Source organism: Rhinolophus ferrumequinum, chromosome 10 (genome assembly GCF_004115265.2).
Source record: "Rhinolophus ferrumequinum isolate MPI-CBG mRhiFer1 chromosome 10, mRhiFer1_v1.p, whole genome shotgun sequence".
Classification (NCBI taxonomy): Eukaryota; Metazoa; Chordata; class Mammalia; order Chiroptera; family Rhinolophidae; genus Rhinolophus; species Rhinolophus ferrumequinum.
The window spans coordinates 21701366-21719129 of NC_046293.1; the positions used below are offsets into that span (position 1 = coordinate 21701366).

A 17764-nucleotide genomic window follows, 5' to 3' on the forward strand; every position below is an offset into this window, starting at 1 on the left:
TTTGCTTGGTTAGAGAAATGAGGATGGATCTGAACACTTCATAATTGTTAAGTTCAACTCCTCTGTACTTTTCATTATATGATCAATATCCAAGAGAAAGGGCAGAAAACATTTCATTATATAAAACAAACCCTGTTCTTAGGTCAAGGAATTGGAAAACAACAATTTGTATTATTTGAGGTCTACAATAACTCAGCACAGAATAATTTCAAGGCATTAAGTAAATGAGGATAACATTTGGTAACTACGCAGCCCATATTTGAAATCTTTATCATTTTTGTGAGGTGGAAATAAGATTAAAATTTATTTTCAAAAGGCATTTTAATTATTATCAACCACTGCATTAAAAAATGCTAATCTGCCAGAGGGTAAGGGGGGTGGGGGGTGAGAGATGAGGGTAAGGGGGATCAAATACATGGTGATGGAAGGAGAACTGACTCTGGGTGGTGAACACACAATGGGATTTATAGATGATGTAATACAGAATTGTACACCTGAAATCTATGTAAGTTTACTAACAATTGTCACCCCAATAAATTAAAAAAAAAAATGCTAATCTGTGAGGTCAAGCTCATGTCCCTCAAAGGTCTTTTTATCCGGTAACAAATGTTTGTATTCTCACTCATTCTGCGGCTATCTACAGATTGCCCATTTTTTTCTAAAGAGCAAGGTGAACAGGAGCAGAGAGGGAAAGTGGCCATTGCTCAGCCTACTTATTTACCCTTTATAGTTTGCAATGCTTTGCAAATATAATTTTTCAAATAACTCTTCCATCTAAGAGGAATATTTTTCAGGGGAAATCACTGAAGCCACTGTAATAACAACATAACCATTTACTTTCTTTCTGAAACTGTGTTATCTCTGGGTAAATTAGAAACAACTCTTGGTTCGTCGGTGACTTTTATATGAGAACTTCCTTTGGAAAAGAAAATGGATGGTTATATTAACTCCGGCTGGGAAAGTGTGTTCGAACCATTCTACTTCCTCCCACATGGTGTATATTCATGCCATTTCCTATCCGACCACACTACCGCATAACCCAAAACCTGTCTTACTCACTTCGAGATGCAAAAGTGCCTCTTCTCACTCTAGGCTGCCTCACATGGTGGGTTCCTCTTAGATCCCCAATTTGGCAACATCCCCAAACTTCCTAACATTCCTGGTACAGAGTTTGTTCTTCCTGGGCTTGAAGAAGGAGAAGTGGTAATCAATCCACAGGGTAAATAAATAACTGGTTGTCCCAGACGCGTACATCTATTTTTCTGTACCTCAAAGAAGCAAGTCAGTTGGAATGAGATGGCGTATGGGAAAAGCTCAGCACAGTGCCCTGTACATGATAAGCCTTCATGATAAAGCTTATGTGTTGCCTTCGTTTATGCCTCTGTGAAGCCTTCAACATGGCTTCCCCAAATGGACTTACTTAATATTGTTAGCTGTCATTTCATTAGCGTCAACCAGCAATTCCAACACAGCACCTGGCAAACAATGGGCGTTCAGTGAATGTAGAGGGAACCTCAGTCTCCTCAGATTTTCATTTACCATTGAACTTAATTTCTTTACCACTGAGGTGGGGATTGTAATGTCTGTCTTCAGACTCTTCTATGATGTATCAAAGAGCCCAAACACAGAATAATTTTATTTCTCTCTCCTTCCCCCCTCCCCTCCAGGAGAAGGAAGGACTTGTCTACTACTCCAGTGTCTCACTGCCTGGGCCTGCATCTCCCCACATTGGGGAGCCACACAAACACACAGGGTGTGTGATCTGTCGTCTTCAACACACACATTTCCATTTACTCTCTTCTCTGAAAGCATCAGACACAATTTTATTGGGTAGTTAAAGGAACACACGCCTGCTAGATCAAAGCAGCCAACTGGTCACCCAGCCTTCCCAAAGGGAGGCTATAGTTCATTACAGCCCCTCGGTTAACCACATCCACCTCCCTCGTATATCAACATGCCCAGGAAACAGATTTAGAAGTCCTGGGCACTGCAGGGAAAATCTTCCCAGGTAACCAATTGTATTAAAAAGCAGACCATGTGTTGAAAGATGATTAGGGCTGTAAAAATCAGAGGTTCCTACAACCTGGGACAGCCCCCAGATGTCTCCCCATAGAGTCTCACAGACAAGAACAGGGTCTGCTGACAATGCTTTTTCTTTAAACAGATATGTTGTTCCTTCCCAGACATTTTTGGACTAAAACCCAAACAATCACTTTCTTTGCAACTGTTTTTGTTGTCCGTGTTGTTTGTGTGTATCTTAATTCTGGCTAGAAGCACGTCACCCTTCAGTTCTCATACTTGGTTCTCATTCTGAACATTCAGCTTCCTCTTCTGCAGGTTGCAGGCAGGAAACTGGAAAATGGGCCACAGGAAACCTGGCCTCCTACATCTGTCCCACTTTGTAATTGCAGCTCTGGTTTCATTTTGCCTTGTGTCAGCTCTGTTTTAACCCTCAACACCACAGCCAAACCCTGCTTTCTAAAAGAACACTGTTATTCTTATGACCCAAGAAATCTCATTGAGACTTTTTTTTCCTCCCCATAGTAATTAGCCCCATGAATTAAACAGGGAAAAAATACTAAACAATTCTAAGTGTTTTTTTTTTTTAATTCTAAGCACTTTACTGTTAAAAAAAAAAAAAAAGCTAAGCAAATTATCCTAACAGTAGTCATTTGAATCAAGAGTATGAAACTAAAAAATGATCCATTAGATGTGATAAAGTTACCAATAAGTCCCCAGGGAAAATTCAAGACTATTTCATAATACTGTACATGGCAGAAGTTATTTTAGATAAATATGATTACTAGTGGTCCAAGACTACCGGACAACTTCTGACTTACAAGGCTTTGAAAAACAACATAAGAAAATATGCTGTAATCATACCTCCTTACAATCTCTCTCATTCTGATACTGTCTCAAATCGTTTCTTAACGACACCACTATGTGAAATTGTTGGTTTTACAATATTTACAGTCAAATACCAACAATCTCATATAGACAACCTAAAGCATGTAATCACCCCGAGAACAGACACACACGCACATGTATTCATACACAATCACATCCCCATGGCAGTATCTTCTACCTGTGTTTGGTCGACGAACTCTTTTAAGAATCTCAAATTTTCTAGGGGGAAGAAAGATATACTCATATAAAAGATATCTAATTTCAGCAGGGTTTATAAAACCCTAAAGATAATTTATAAATCTCAAACCAAAGAGCTTCATTCTAAAGGAAACGCTAGCTACACTGCCCCCCACCCAACAATACCTTAAGTCCATGGAATCCTCAAGAATAAGGCTCACAGCCTCCCCCCAAAAATCTGTTACTTCTTTAAATAGGAGCTTTTCTTTTTTAATGCTAACATTTGATGAGCATTTATTACGTAACAGGCATTGTGCTGAGTGCTTTATACGCGCTATCTAAATTTACTACTCCATGAGGAAGTCGTGACTTAACAACACACTAAGACGCTCCGGCCACTGGATGGGCAGAGACTCCTACCCAGGGGCTTCAGGCTACAAAGTCCAGATTCTTACTCACCACACATAACTCCTCTAGCACACGCTCCGTCTCGCATATGCACACCTCACTGGTACTAAGAGGAAAGTCTCATTTTAACCCAAAGGGCCATACAACATTCCCACTAGGAATCCTATCACGAAATGTCCTTGTTTGTGTCTGGCTTTGCCTCATCTGTGACTCCAGTGGTTCCAACAGGTTCTGTTGTAAGCAAGAAACTTTGAACCCGTCCCACCACCACTTCGTTTTTAAACCAACTTCCCTTTTCAAAAGATCTGTATATTGGCTTAGTTATGCTCCAGTTCCACCTAACACTAAATAATCGACACTACCTCTTGCCTGTGAAGACAAGACGTAAGGACAGGAGCTGCACCTGCGGTAACTTCGCTCCCCCTCCACGGGACAGACACGTGCCCCCACTCGGTATTCGGTATTCGCACACAGGATGGCAAAATGAGAGGATGAAAGTCAAAAGTGGTCTAGCCTGGCCCCAGTGAAGGGCCCAACACCTGAGCACATTCCACATAACAACAAAACGAATCATGAGAAAGACTTCACCTGTGAACAGGAACAAGCGTGGGACCCCACTCATTCCACATGACAGGGCCTAGTGCGGCACCCAGCACCCAGCAGGGGCTCAAAATTTCTCCTTTGAAAACAAACACCTCTGAGGAAGCCCTGTTTCAGGTTTTCAGAAAACAGTATTTGGGATTTCAAGGAGGATCACGACTTGCAAATGAAAAAAAAAAAAAAAAATGCTGTTTTGCATTCAGTAAAACTTACTTAAAATCTTGCTAACTGTCCTTTGAGCTTCAGTGTAATGAGCTCCTCAATTTCTAATGGGTACTTTCCCCCCATACTACCCTTGATTCTTGTATTTCATAGGCCTCTGAATGGAAAATCTGTTACCTAAATTTTTGTACTTTAATATTAATAAAATTTGATCCTGCGCACAAAGGAAAGAGGTCAAACATGTAAATTCTCATCACAGCCGGGGCCTTGAAGAGTTTGGTGATCTCAGGCAGGGCTGTCAACTTCTCTACATTTCAACTTCTTTATCTGTAAAACAAGGATATGGCTCACCCTATCCCCCTCTACACACGAGTGCTACCAAACTAAAAGAACTTTTACGATTAAAACTATTTTGAAAGTAAAAAATCTAAGTTACTTTTAGATCAATACATTGCACAAATGATCTCTAAAATAAGAAGGGAATAATGCCTTCAGCTTCAATAAAGCCTCGAGATATTATTAAAATCTGTGTTGTCTTAACATCAGAAAATGTTTATTTGCTTCGGTACTCTGTTAAGATAGTTTTAGGAAATTTGAAACTAAAGGAAATCTTACATACCACTTCCACTAGAATGAAACCGTCATCTTTCAGATAAACTTGAAAGCTGTTCTGTGCTACACAATAAGTTGGTGAAAGCCAAGTGTCTACCCAGTATTAGTAAGAACACTTTTGTATGATACAAAATGATGGTGGTTTTTCCACATCCAGAAACTGAAACATTTCCTGCCAGAGCATCCTCCAAACTCTTCTATTGTGTTGAAACTGTAAAATCTTTCTAAATCAGGACTTCCTCCTATTATGCTTTAGAGGCGTCTTTCTGGGAAGGGTAGATCCAAGGCAAAAGGTAGGAATTCCTGCAGCACCACCCAGTGGAAACATTAGAAAAAAAAGGCAAGATAAAACATGTTTAAGAAAATTCTGGTCTTAGCTCTTCTAATTAAAAATCTGGACACTGCTCTTCTTCTATCAATGGCAACCAGCGATATGTTTCGCTTCCCAACGGCGCTCCCCTTCCTCAGGGTGACCCTTAAAGGCCATCCATGTCAATGACAGCCATCATCACGTCTGCCCTGCCTCTTTCTCACACATGTGCACACTCACTGGGCCAACACCAGGGGCAGGGAGGAATGAGTCCCGGGTGAGTCAGGTGTGGGCTGGGACATGATCCCTTCCTCTCAAAAGGATTCCCAAGGGACCCTGGGGACCGGGGAAATCTGCACAGCTGTGCTCGCATCCCAGTCGCACTGCAAGGTCGGGCATTTCCTGACAGAAAGGTAACCATCTGTGCACCTTCCCCTTCCTCTGGCCCACCTCCAACATCTGCACAGCAATTCTACCTCCCCAGTTCCACCCGGGGAAAAGGTACAGAGCCTTTCCTCCCTTCATGGCCCATATCTCCTGTCCCCCCCACCCCAAAATTCCCTCCAGTGTGAGCACTGCTTCTGCCCCCCTGGCATACCAAAGCCACGCCAGGTCCCACAGCCTCTCCACAGGTCCATTCGGCTGGTCTCTGGTTCATTTACTGTCCTCATCAGAACATGTCTCTCATCACCAATGACTGCTTCTCACGCATGCACGCCACATCAGCCCGCTAACCGGAGGAGCAAGAGGGACCCTGACCCTCTCTCCTTCTAGCTTTCCTTCACAGAAAGCCGTGGCAGTGGCCGGCAGAGGGAGAGAAGCCATATCTTCCCAGAGACTCTGGGAACTCTCTCGTCATCTATCAAACTTAAAATAAAAGTACCACTTCCTCCATAATTTCTGGATGGTTAAGTCACTAAAGATAACTGTCCCCAACATCAGCCTTCCTGGAAAACTCATCTTTCCCTCTTTCTGGAATAAATTCACTGAAACCATTTTATATGTCTTTTTTAAATAGCATATAGATATACAAAATGATACTAGTTAGCTGGTCTTGATATCGTTTTGACGTATATGATCAGTGTTAAAACTTTATAATGTAGCATATTTGAACTGCTAATTTACAAATAGCTAATAGCATTATAAATCCTGTTTTCTTTTCTTTTTGTGAAATTTTACGTGTGCCAAAATATGTTGGTTCCTGGTAATGTCGAGATTTAGCTGGATAATATAGACATTAACTAATCTTTTGGGTTCTACTATATATAGCATTCTTGCAAAAATAGTTATGAGTTTCGGGTATCAGTGACATCTTGAGAGCTTTTTCAGAAGCACAAAGAGCTACCTTACAGGGGTGGTTACCTAACAAAGAACTGGACTCTTGCAAGGTTCTAGACTCTGGTCACTCCAGCTTTACTGCTTTTCTTTGGTGCTCTTCTCAGCAACACTCTTATATGGTTTAGGAAATGCAAATTCTAGGTATAAACATGTATACATAAATCTGGTGTGATAATATATTCACTTTGGAGGGGATCTATAAAAAACAGTGACTCTGCAGTCTTCAAAATATCATCACCTGCTCATGTGGTGGACATCTGTGAGAGATTTTAGCTGCATCTAAAATCATGAAGGTAGTAACTACTCCTCTTATATCTTTACTCTCTCCACATGCATATGTTTCTCTTACATTTTTGTACATGGATATGAAGTCTAGCTACATGTGATGATTACAGTGCCAAATGCCGAGTTTCTTTTAAATGTAAACAACTTCTAATAAAGTCCTTTTTAACAGGAAGCAAAAGTATAAGGGCGTTAAGGTAAAATGGCAAGCAAAAGGCATCTCATTTTTCACTGAATGTCTCTTTAAAATCAAGCCTGACTTACAGGCGAACTCCACTAAGTGGAACACATTTAAAATGTTTTGATGTTCCTGTTGAGTACAGTTATTTCTAAGAAAACTGCTGCAAAAGTAGACAGTGAATGATCTCAAAACTAAATAATCTTTTCCCAATGCCTCACACTTAAAACCTTTTTTTTTTTTTCATCAAGCCCCAAAATGCACTGAATAAGTGAGTAAAATGACAAAACAGTAATCTAGTGGAAGATTGATGGTTCATCCATTTGGGTCAGGATGATGTTGTGCACACGTATTTCCTTCAGGAGGCCACCAAAAGCATCTGACGCAAGAGACTAGCTGTTGGTGGCATTAGCATCAAATGTTGGACCCGCGGCCCACACTGTCCTCATGGCCTTGAATCTCCATTGCATCTCCCACCCACTAACCTGGCTCAGTCCTGTTCAAAAAGTCACACACACCTTTTTACTCTACGTTCTCCTCCAGTAACTGTTCAACAGGATTGTGTTAACAGCACAAAATTACAGCCAGGTCTGCTTTAGGTGATCTTTCCTCCCTTGCTAAAGAAAGTCATTCTATATTCTAATCATCGGGTGCATGTATGATCTTCTAAGTCAAGGTCTTAAAGTGTCTACTTTCCTGAAGACCAATTAGTAGGTCTTAATATTTGGGTTAAAAAAAAAAAAGAAACACAAAAAGCAAAGGATGTGGCAAAGCCTGGAGGGGGAGGCCGCTGTTGTGGTTCAGCTCTGATTCGAATCAAAGCAGGACAACACTCATATTTTGTGAGCAGAGACTCCAGGCTTTTGAGAACCCCAGTACACTTTGTGTGATTCAAGACATCTAACAGCACATACTGTGTTAATGAATGTAATTCACTTTCAGACATTTTTAACACTCTTCAAAATTGCTCACCTTATCCAAATCTAAATAAATGCAGAATTGAGAATTAGTGCTAAAATGCCTCACTAGGTGCATTAGGCAACATCAAGGAATGTCGAGTGCTACGGACTGAGCGACACTTCTGGTTTCACCTCCACTCTCAAAGACAGAGTCGGCGCATCCGCAGGCACGTCCGCCCTCCACTAGCCGCTCAGCACAGAGGTGATGACATCTCTCTGCCTGGGGTTGAATCAGTTCCAACCCGGACCCAAAATGTCACCTGGAGAATTTGGAGATGTTTGTTCTACAATGCTTTTTAAAAAAAAACAGCAATGCTCTACCATCCAACACCCTCTGGTCTAAATAATCAGTATCTGAGACTTGGAAAACAGGCAGGGGCACTAGCAGAAATCACTTCCCTACCAACACTCACGAACTCGAGATTCCAGGGGATTTCAAAATGCAAGACCATACAAGAAGATGGAGGCGCCATCTCTCCAGACAGTCTTCCAAATAATGTTACATGTTTTGGTCCACTCTTGAACGTTATCAGGGTTTGCTGAAATTATCAGGAATCTCAGATTTCTCTTCTCCTGAAAATTATATTAAAAAAATCCAAGTTCTCTCCTGAGTTCTCACAGTGAAACAATGATTCTTTGGAGGTGGAGAAGTTTAGCTAACATGCTTTTATGCTCCCATCCTCTGTACATAGTTAGGGCTGGAATCCTACAAGAGAAGAGTGACTCTATAGAGAAGGAGTAAAAACTGGGGTCACATATTATCCCACTCTCTTAGCCTCAGACATACCCATGGTCACCTACATGTAGGGAGGCACACCCAGATACACACACACATACACACACACACACACACTCTCCTCACCGGCTGCCAATGTTTCTCTCTCTTTCAAATGAACTCCACCAGAGCTTACATTTTTGGCTCGAAAAGCAAACCTTCCAAACTACATAAGGAGATAGTGGGGAAGTTACATTTCCAGTTCACCGAATATTAACCAGAGACGTGCTCCTCTTAACTGTTAGTGTTAGGAAATTGTTCCAACATCTACATGCCCCCTTCTCTTGCTTACAAGAAGGATGCTCTCCTGAGGATGGTGAGAACTTACAGGTGCAGATAGTGTGAGAGAATTCCTGCAGTTACCCCGAAACACATCCTGAAATAAACTCCAGGGCTTGTTTTGTTGTTTTAATCTCTCTTCTCACAATTAAGTGCAGGAGAAAAATCTCTTTACTCATACATTCTGGTTAGTCAAGATTTGATTATCAACCTGCCCCCTGGCAAAACCCAGCTGAAATTAACAGCAGATCTGGCCCTCCTTTTCCAAAAAACAATGTAGGTATTTAGCCATTCATCTTTTCATAATCACACAACCATAGTCTTCTATTATTTTAAAACTCAATCAGAAATGTTCTTCACTAATTACAAAAAGTTACAGACAGAAGCTACATACACAAGTGCTAGTATAAGTAGGACTTTTAACTGTGAATATTATGGAACTCAGCCCAAGGGAACTATAAAAACTTGATCAATGGAGTCTTGATAAAGGTCTAATGATCGCTGTAAAATGACTAATTTTAATGTGGAAAGAACTTTACAATGAGATTCTTTCAAGTTGCACTATCCTATGAATTACCTTATTAACCAACCATTCTTAGTGTAACACTGATATCAACAATAGGGCTAAAATTTGTCCCCTTGGATATTCAACAAACTAACCTGATTTCTGTACATCTACTTCTACGATAAGTCTGGATATAAACTCTGGAAAACGGTATGTTCTCTACAGAGGATCTTCTTGGCTGTCTTTATGGGTTAACCAAGAGATACGCCTGTTATTAATCCAAATAATTTACTGTCTAGGAAAGAGTTGGATTTATGCATGTCAACAAAGTGCTTTGTCAAGTCCAATAGCAAACCGGGCAGAGGGGCGGGCTATACTGACAAGTTTTTCCCCCTTCAGATTGTTTTTAATTCAATGAGTGCCAGGCTTTGTACAAACTGCTGGGATAAATACAACGATGAGAAAAACAGATGCAGGCCCAGAGGGAGCTTACAGACTGATGTGCACGACAGATGGGAAACACATCATGACACATATATGCACAGGTATCTCTCACTATCTGAATCTAATGGATTCAAGGGTTTGGACAGTGAGGGACAACAAGGGATATCGTGCTATCAAATCCACTTGGTTCCCAAGTTTTGGAGAAAGAGTATTAATGAATAATAAGGGACATCAGCTCTATCTCTAGAAATCTGTATCTGAAACTGTTCAGTACCTGTGTTTAGATGGTTAAGAATTTAGAGAGGGAGAATTCAGGTCATGAGGAAACATACAAATAAAGCCTATGACAAGGGCTCTGAAGACCCAGGACAGATGATGGTGGGCTAGTCTGGGGGACCCGCAAAGGCTTCCTCAGGGAGGAGATGGTTGACCTGAGACCTGTAGGATGACTACAAATTGTCTAGGCAAAGCAGAGGGAGGAAAATTGATGGGAGTAGGGGGTGGAGGACGGAATTTCTAGGAGAGAGGACAGCATTGGGGAACGTCCAGTGGTCAAAGGGTGCAGTACACACTTGGAGAACTGAGAAAAGACCCGTGTGGCTGGCCCCAATCACAGCTTGCAGCTCACATTAAGGTCTATACCCTCGCTGAAGCCACTGAGAGATTTTAAGCAGAGGAGTGACATGGTCAGCTCTGAGTTTAAAGGACTGCTCTAGGAGAAGGGAATTGGAGGGGCCAGAGGAAACGTGGGACCTGTGAGATACCGCAGTCAAGGATGGAGATCGTTTTCAAAGACTATTGGAAGGAATGAGTAGGGACTTAACCTGGTGATGAAAACCTTATCTAGGCCTACTCAGCACTCAACCCAGAGGCAGTCATTCGTGTCCCCAAGAATGAGGCAGTTGTAGATCATTAGAAATAAGTGGTGCTTGTCACAAACCTAAAAAAAGTGACAAAAAGCCAGCACAGCAGCTAATACTGACATTCCCTCAGCCACTCCTTACTCAATAAGGGGCCAAAATGGGACCCAAGGGGAAATGCATGGGGAGCCCCTTTTCCCACCACAAAACAGTTTGTTTAAATTGCTGTATATGTCTAAAAGCTGTTTGGGGATGACAGCAAAACTTACATTACACTTTCAAATTTTTTACTCCAAAAAAGTAGCACAATAGGACTTTTGCCTTGAAAGACTTTCTAATTCCCATTAACCTCCAGTCAGGGAAACTGAGGTTGGGAAGATTAAGTGACATCCTCTCAACACACTTGGTTTTAAGGGAATCTCCTTTTTTCTGCAGCATTTATATTACTTTTGTTTAGCTTACGTGACATTAAATAATGCAGAAGGGACTTTTCCTCTTATCGTATGAGAAAATCCATACATTCTCATGATTTTTAACCATGCAGATTAAATAAAAATACTGTGTTATTTTACCAAGGTATTCTGGGGTTTAATAACCTCCATGGTAGAATCATGAAATTGCCATAATATAATTTAAAAAAGAAAAACAGCCAGAGAATGTTTTTGGGTGATGGAAAAAGTCTCTGCTTGGAGGGAGGGGGTAGGGGTTACACAGGTATATACATTAACATTCAAAACCTGTGCATTTTCATGTATGTAAATTATACCACGACTTTTAAAAAAAGCACCAATGGTCTCAGATTCCTTACTTTATTGCTTGCAGTGAAAGACCTCTAACCTCATCCATCTAAGGGAAAGCATCAGAGAAGTGTGTTTTATACCTAGCCCACCACTCCCAGATTTATGCATGGAAAATTAAGAATTGTTCTTAAATATGTTAGCTTTAAAAATACTTACAAAATGGCTTTAGAACCTTTTTCAGAGCATGTGTGTGATTAAATTCGTTTTAGTGCAATTCGAATTAGAACACATTAGCATAACCATCATCTTAATTTCTTTAATATACAAATAAATTTCACAGCCAAATTATAAAATAATACCATTCAATTCTTAGAATAATAATTACTTTCCAGGAAATGTAAATTAAATCACACAGTCAATGAGCTAATTCCTAGTGGCAATTCCAACCAAATTCCAATTTATTGAAATGGCCAGTTCAAAGCATATTTTTAAACTGCTGACATATATGTAAGTTTCCAGTAACGGATGAAAGGCCATTTTTATTTTGCTTATGGATAGGAGTATGGGGAGTCAAATTTCTGCACAGGATGATTACTTAAAAAACTGAATGATCTACCATTTTTGAAGGCCTTTACGATTTGTTAGCAGAAAGTTACACACACACATGCTGACAATTCAATTTACTGGGGCGGCACTAGAGGTAGCAAAATCAGTTTTCATGGTCTCACCACCATGGTTTCAACCCAAAAGCTGCATGATTGTGATTCAAACTGGCCATAGGCAAGAGCAACATTGAGCTGAAAATCCATTTAAAACACCAATTTCAAAGTCTGAAAACTCTACTGATATAAAATGAAACAGTACTAAGGAAGAGTTCTCAAAGGGTGCAAGAGGCACCTTCTTCTGAGTTAGATATACAAGTTCAAGGTGTATTTTAGGTTTAACCTAGTTTCTCTTCTTTCATTATTGAACATTCTATTTTGATGTGTAGTGCCCTGGACTTCCTGTTACTACATCTTGATATTCTCCTGCAAATCATGACTCATTCTTAAATCATAGAGAAACTCATCAAAATCCCAAATTTCACACCACATGAGTTCAGTCTTTCAAGAGGGCAGCATTCTTAGAACATTACTTGGAACCACAGAGACAAAAACACGGAACAAGTCCATGTAGAAATTGTGTCAATCTACTGTTGAGTCAACACATTAGATCAATAAATACAAGCTCTATGTGTGGTAATTTTGGTGTTGTACTACTTATTAAAATGTGTTACATGATATGTTAAGTGGAAATTAAGTTGCAAAACAGGAAGTAGAGTGTGATTTCAATTAAAAATGTGATGCATGTGCGTCTGTATGTATACACACACACATGCGTTTTAAAAAAAAAAACAGAAAAATAGACACCAAAATGTTAACAGTGCGATTATGGGAAATGTTTTGTTTTTTTTTTTTCTCTGTGGTTGTCTGAGTCTCCCTGAGGTAATTCACATTAATATTTTTATAACAGAGAAAAACCAACTAACCTTTAGAAAATTTTGTCATGCTCGTGTGATCTCAAATGTGTTATAATCAATCTACGAAGGCAAAGAGGAATTATGGATAACTAGGACATAAAAAAACTCTTGTCTGAAACATACAGAAAAATCTGACTGGAGTGGGGTCCTTCATTCAAATGACCTGGGCCGCTCACGTGTCTGTGTAGGTTCAGGCCCTAAAGAAGGGGCAGAAGCCAACTGCCTGCAGCCAGGGCACAGCCCGAACGGACAGAGAACCAATTTCTTTTAAAGTTTAATGAGGAACCCCAGGTCTGGGAAACATAGAGATGGCTGGATCACTCCCTAGGGCTGCAAAGGAGCAAAGCCATTAATTAATTAGTAAGCAGTAACTCACCGTCAGTGAGAAAAGACTCTACTCCAGGAAGTCACATCCTTGGGTAAGTTTAAGTGCTTTGGGTTTGTCAATTGGTAATGCTTTGCAACGATATTGGTTTTTGAATCAGACAGATATGCAAATATAATTAGGTAGCACAGGACGCACAAAATCCAATATCTGACAGCTAAGAAAGGAATATTTTAATGTATATGCACTGCCTGGAAGTCCTTTAAAACCAATTTCAGGAAAAGATTCAAGTTCCAAAAAGTTATTACAAATATAAATTTCAATACATGATCTCAGAGTTACATTTACTGTATACTAGAAGTTTTGAATTATTAATTTTTTTTAAACAAGAAAAAGAGGAGGTCTTTAGTAAAATGTTTAGGAAACTTCAAAATTCAAATGGGGCTGAAAAAGATCACTGCTCTCCCCTACCTGGGCTATTGCCATTCTATCTAAAAAGCATTAGTACCAAGTGAGTGAGGTTCAGAGATGGTCTACTTCAGCTCACAAAGGTACACCATCGCAATGCATCATTTAAATGTCATGCTATTGGACATTACAGACCAAAAAGAGAGAAATGAAGAGAAAAATTCATGCATACTGTATTATACATGTGGCAGAAAAGTGTAACTGATAACTTTTAAATGTCCTATTCATTGAATGAATGCAGGTAAGGAGTTACCATCATTAATGTAAACAAGAGTTGCTCAATCTGGGCACTACTGACTTTGGGGGCTGGAAAATTATTTGTGGGGGGGCTGTCCTATTCAATGTTGGATGTGAAGCAGCATCCCTGACCTCTACCCACTAGATGCCAATGGCATCCCCTCTGGTTATGACAACCACAATGTCTCCAGATACTGTCAAACGCCCCCTGAGAGGTAAAATTACTCCCAGGTAAGAAATAGCCAAATAATAACTTACTAGAATGAAGACTTCTAATTACCTCCTTTTTATTTTGAAGGAAATGTCATCTTGAGAGGAGAACATTTACAACCTCCCTTGTTAAGGAATGCTCATGCAGAATGCTGTTAGTTTGCAAAGCTTTTTTTCCTATTTATTGTAAGTTCTACGAGCCTACTCACAGCTTTCAATGCAGTAATTTACTGAGCATCTACTCTGTGCCAGGCACAGTGGTAGGGACATCCCGTACTCATGTCCACTGACTCACACCCTGGTAGAGCTGGTTGGGCTGTTTTCAGGACACTTATTGTTGCCACCACAAAGAAACACCAACATCTTACAAACCCTCAAGAGAGAAGCATGTCCTTGTCAATAAAGGAGCCCTACAGTTCCAATCAGGTTCCTTCAAATTCTTTACCCTTTTTATCAACTATACATTTCCATCATTTAAAGGTGTTTTTTTAAAAAAAAAGAAAAAAAAGCCAGATGATCCTTGCTGTATTTGGCATAGAAAGACCAGCAGGGGTTTTTGCAGGCAGGATCATTACTGGAAACTCTAAAAACACTTATGGACAGTATTCTTAACTGTCTGACCCACGTGCCCTAACACAATTTGTAATTTTATAATCTCCATAAATTGAAACTCATAACTGACCTTTCCCAAATAAATGTGTGTCACGGAGAGAGAAAAGGGAGAGAGATCAGAGGGTATTTTGTTTGGCAAGAAGGCAATGAGGCTCAGAAATCGATTTGAGCTCATTAAATAGATGCCTGGAACATGCTTGGCTTCTCATCTCTCCAGCTCCCCCCATCCCCGACAAAGACTGAAGCACAGACGCCAGAGGATGGGTGTGTTGAGCTGCTTGGGCAACAGAAACTTCACACACACACAACTGGGAAAGAAAAACCTGTAAGTCCGAAATCCAAAATGGCCAAAGTGACTTCCAAGTTTTCAAGACGCTACCCTGAAAAGGTTCGTCTGGCGACTGCACCTCGAAGTAAATAAAGCCGTAACTTTTCTCCCTCTCCGGCTCAGTGCTCGCCCGGCTGACAGTGGCTGCACAAAACCCCTCCTGTGCCGAGCAGCGGAAACTCCTAATGAGATTAGTTGGTGTGTGTGCAGACATTACTTAGCAATGACTAAAGGGGCTCTCTCTTCCTGCAGCAGCCAGTGGAAAATTCAGGGAACTTTTTCCCCCTGCAGCAGCAGAATCCCTTTAACCCTCTCCCCAGCCAACTCCAAAAACAACTCAGCCTCCCCCAGCCCCCCTCTCCCAGATGGGGTGATGGGGGGAGTTAAAGACCGGCCAGAGGCTCCAAAAGCGGGAGGGGGCCGGAGGGGAAGGGGCGGGGGACCCCTCCAACACTACAAAGGAAACTGTAAAAGGCACAAATACATAAACCTGAGAAGGAGCAAACCACAGTTTCTTTGTGAGCTCCTCTAGTGAGTCATTTTCAAGATGCTGTCTGCTGCCAGTTTCAAAGCGGAAGCGCATGGCAATTAGTCTTGCAGTTTCCAGACAAGCCAGAAACTCTCCCGACACTCGTTTTATTTTTTTTTTCCAAAAAAGCCCCTTTTGCAGTTTCTGAAATAACATTTCTTGTTCCCACCCCCACCCGCCGCCTAACTGCAGCTTGTCCTCAGGATGATTCAGTTCAGAAAACAACAAAACCGAGACCTTTTTTTTTTAACCCTCCCAAAATTTAATTTTCCCCCTCCTCAAAAAGTTACAGTAGCATTACAGGCCAACACTCCGTTGGAAGCTGAAGAGCCCCTTCCTAAAGAGCTGGGAGCGCCAACACCATCTCCTGCCGGGTCCTTCTCCAAAACCGTGTCCAGCAAAGACTCTGCTGGCTTTTAAAGGTCCGGCTGGGCGTGCGCCTGGGGCAGTGACCCGTATGGGGGTCACCTGCCGAGCGAGTGGACGCAGCCCCCAGTCCCGGGTCTACGCTCTACACACCCTCCGCCACCCTCTCCAACCCCATCTCCCTCCCAGAATCCGAGCATCGGTGCCCACTGCCACCCCGAGGGGAGCCCCAAATGGCAGGTCAGCGGTGGTCCAGCCTCCAGCCACGCAGCCTGCTCCAGTCACCGTTCTTCCCAGGGACCCCAAGTCTCACCGTCCCCCACTCCCCACGCGCGCCCCTCCTCTGGACTTGCAGCGAAGCCCCAGGTTGGGGTGCTGCCAGCGCAGGGTCGCCGCAGCCCCCAGCCCGGCGCGCAGACGGACAAGAAGCTCCTGCTGGGTGGGCGGCGACGCGGGCGCAGGAGCATCACAGCTGTGCCCCCTCCCCACTGCCACCCCCAACCCAGGCCCGCAGCCCATCCCGCGGCGCCCACCGCCCCACCCCCACCAAGCCAAAGAAAAGAAAGGAAAAAAACACCCCCAACGAAACTTTGCAACTGTCCCAGCAACAGGCAGAAGCCTTGCTACCTACCCAGATGTGGGGGAGCTTTCAAGATTCTTCTTCGGGGGAATTTCTAGGAGGAACCGGGCGAAAGCCCCCGACTTTCCATGCTGACAGGCTTCTGCAGACGGTCTGTTGCTCTTGTAATGAGATCCTGATTTTTTCCCCCTTTTTTTCTTTCTCTCGCTCCTCTTTTTTTTTTTTTTTTTCCCTCTGGTGTGTGTGAGAGCAGGAAGTTGGAGCAGTCAGGCCGAGCCGGCTCACTTCCTTTACTGCATTATTCCCCAGGCGGTGTGCAGTCTGTGTAAACAGGCTTTTCCGCCCCGCGCCGCGCTCCCCGGCCGCGGCTGTGCGCCGGGGCTGGACGCCCAGGCCCGCGCATACTCCGCCGCCTCGGCCCCGCGCGCTCGCCTGCACCGCGCCGCGCGCCCCCGCGCCCCCCGCCCGCTGCGCGCCCCGCTTCCTGCTCGGCTACCCCAGGGGAGGAGCCACCAGACCCTATGCTACTCCAAGCGGCCGCAGCCCCTCCCACGGGGGGGCGGGGGTGCAACTCGGCCCAAAACCCAGAGGAGCCACCCTCGACGCGCAGGGGGATAACCCCCGGTTTCGGCGGAACTTGGGATCCCTCGTCTGTCCCCGGGGGTCCCTGCGCTGGGAGACCGCGCTGGGCACTGCAGTAGGGTCAAGCCCTGCCCAGTTGGCTTAGGTGGGGAGGCACGAAGTGGGGAGGCCGCTGGACTTGCTGTGTTCTGTCCGCTGGGATGGAAGAGCTGTGGTGCAGGGGGCCCACGGGAGTGGGGTTCAGGGTTTGGTTGCTTTGGGCAAAGGGTTGCTTTGATAGTGGGTGGGGGCGTGATTGTTTAGGTTTGCTTAGGAGAAGATGTTGGAAGTACAGAAAAGGAGGCACGGTTTCTGTCGGGATGGACACAGTTCCTGTCTGGGATTAAAAAAAAAAAAAAAGTCAGCCCTCAGAGTAGGGGGCCCACTTTGGGGAAAAGGATGAGACACCATTAACTGGAAGCTGGGATTCTCC

The 17764-nt window shown here is 42.9% G+C and overlaps 1 protein-coding gene across 2 annotated transcripts in view; it reads right to left on the reverse strand.

Moving 5' to 3' along the window:
* ELK3 (ETS transcription factor ELK3) overlaps nt 1-17130 on the reverse strand; it is a 66069-nt gene extending 48939 nt beyond the window's left edge. The window contains exon 1 of one of the 2 annotated variants that reach the window (XM_033116327.1): nt 4874-4954. The gene's annotated coding sequence lies outside the window, so the exon portion shown is untranslated. Of the gene's footprint in view, nt 1-4873; nt 4955-16761 lie in introns of those variants that run through there. The other variant, XM_033116326.1, reaches the window with a different exon arrangement.
* Nucleotides 17131-17764: the final 634 nt, after the last annotated feature.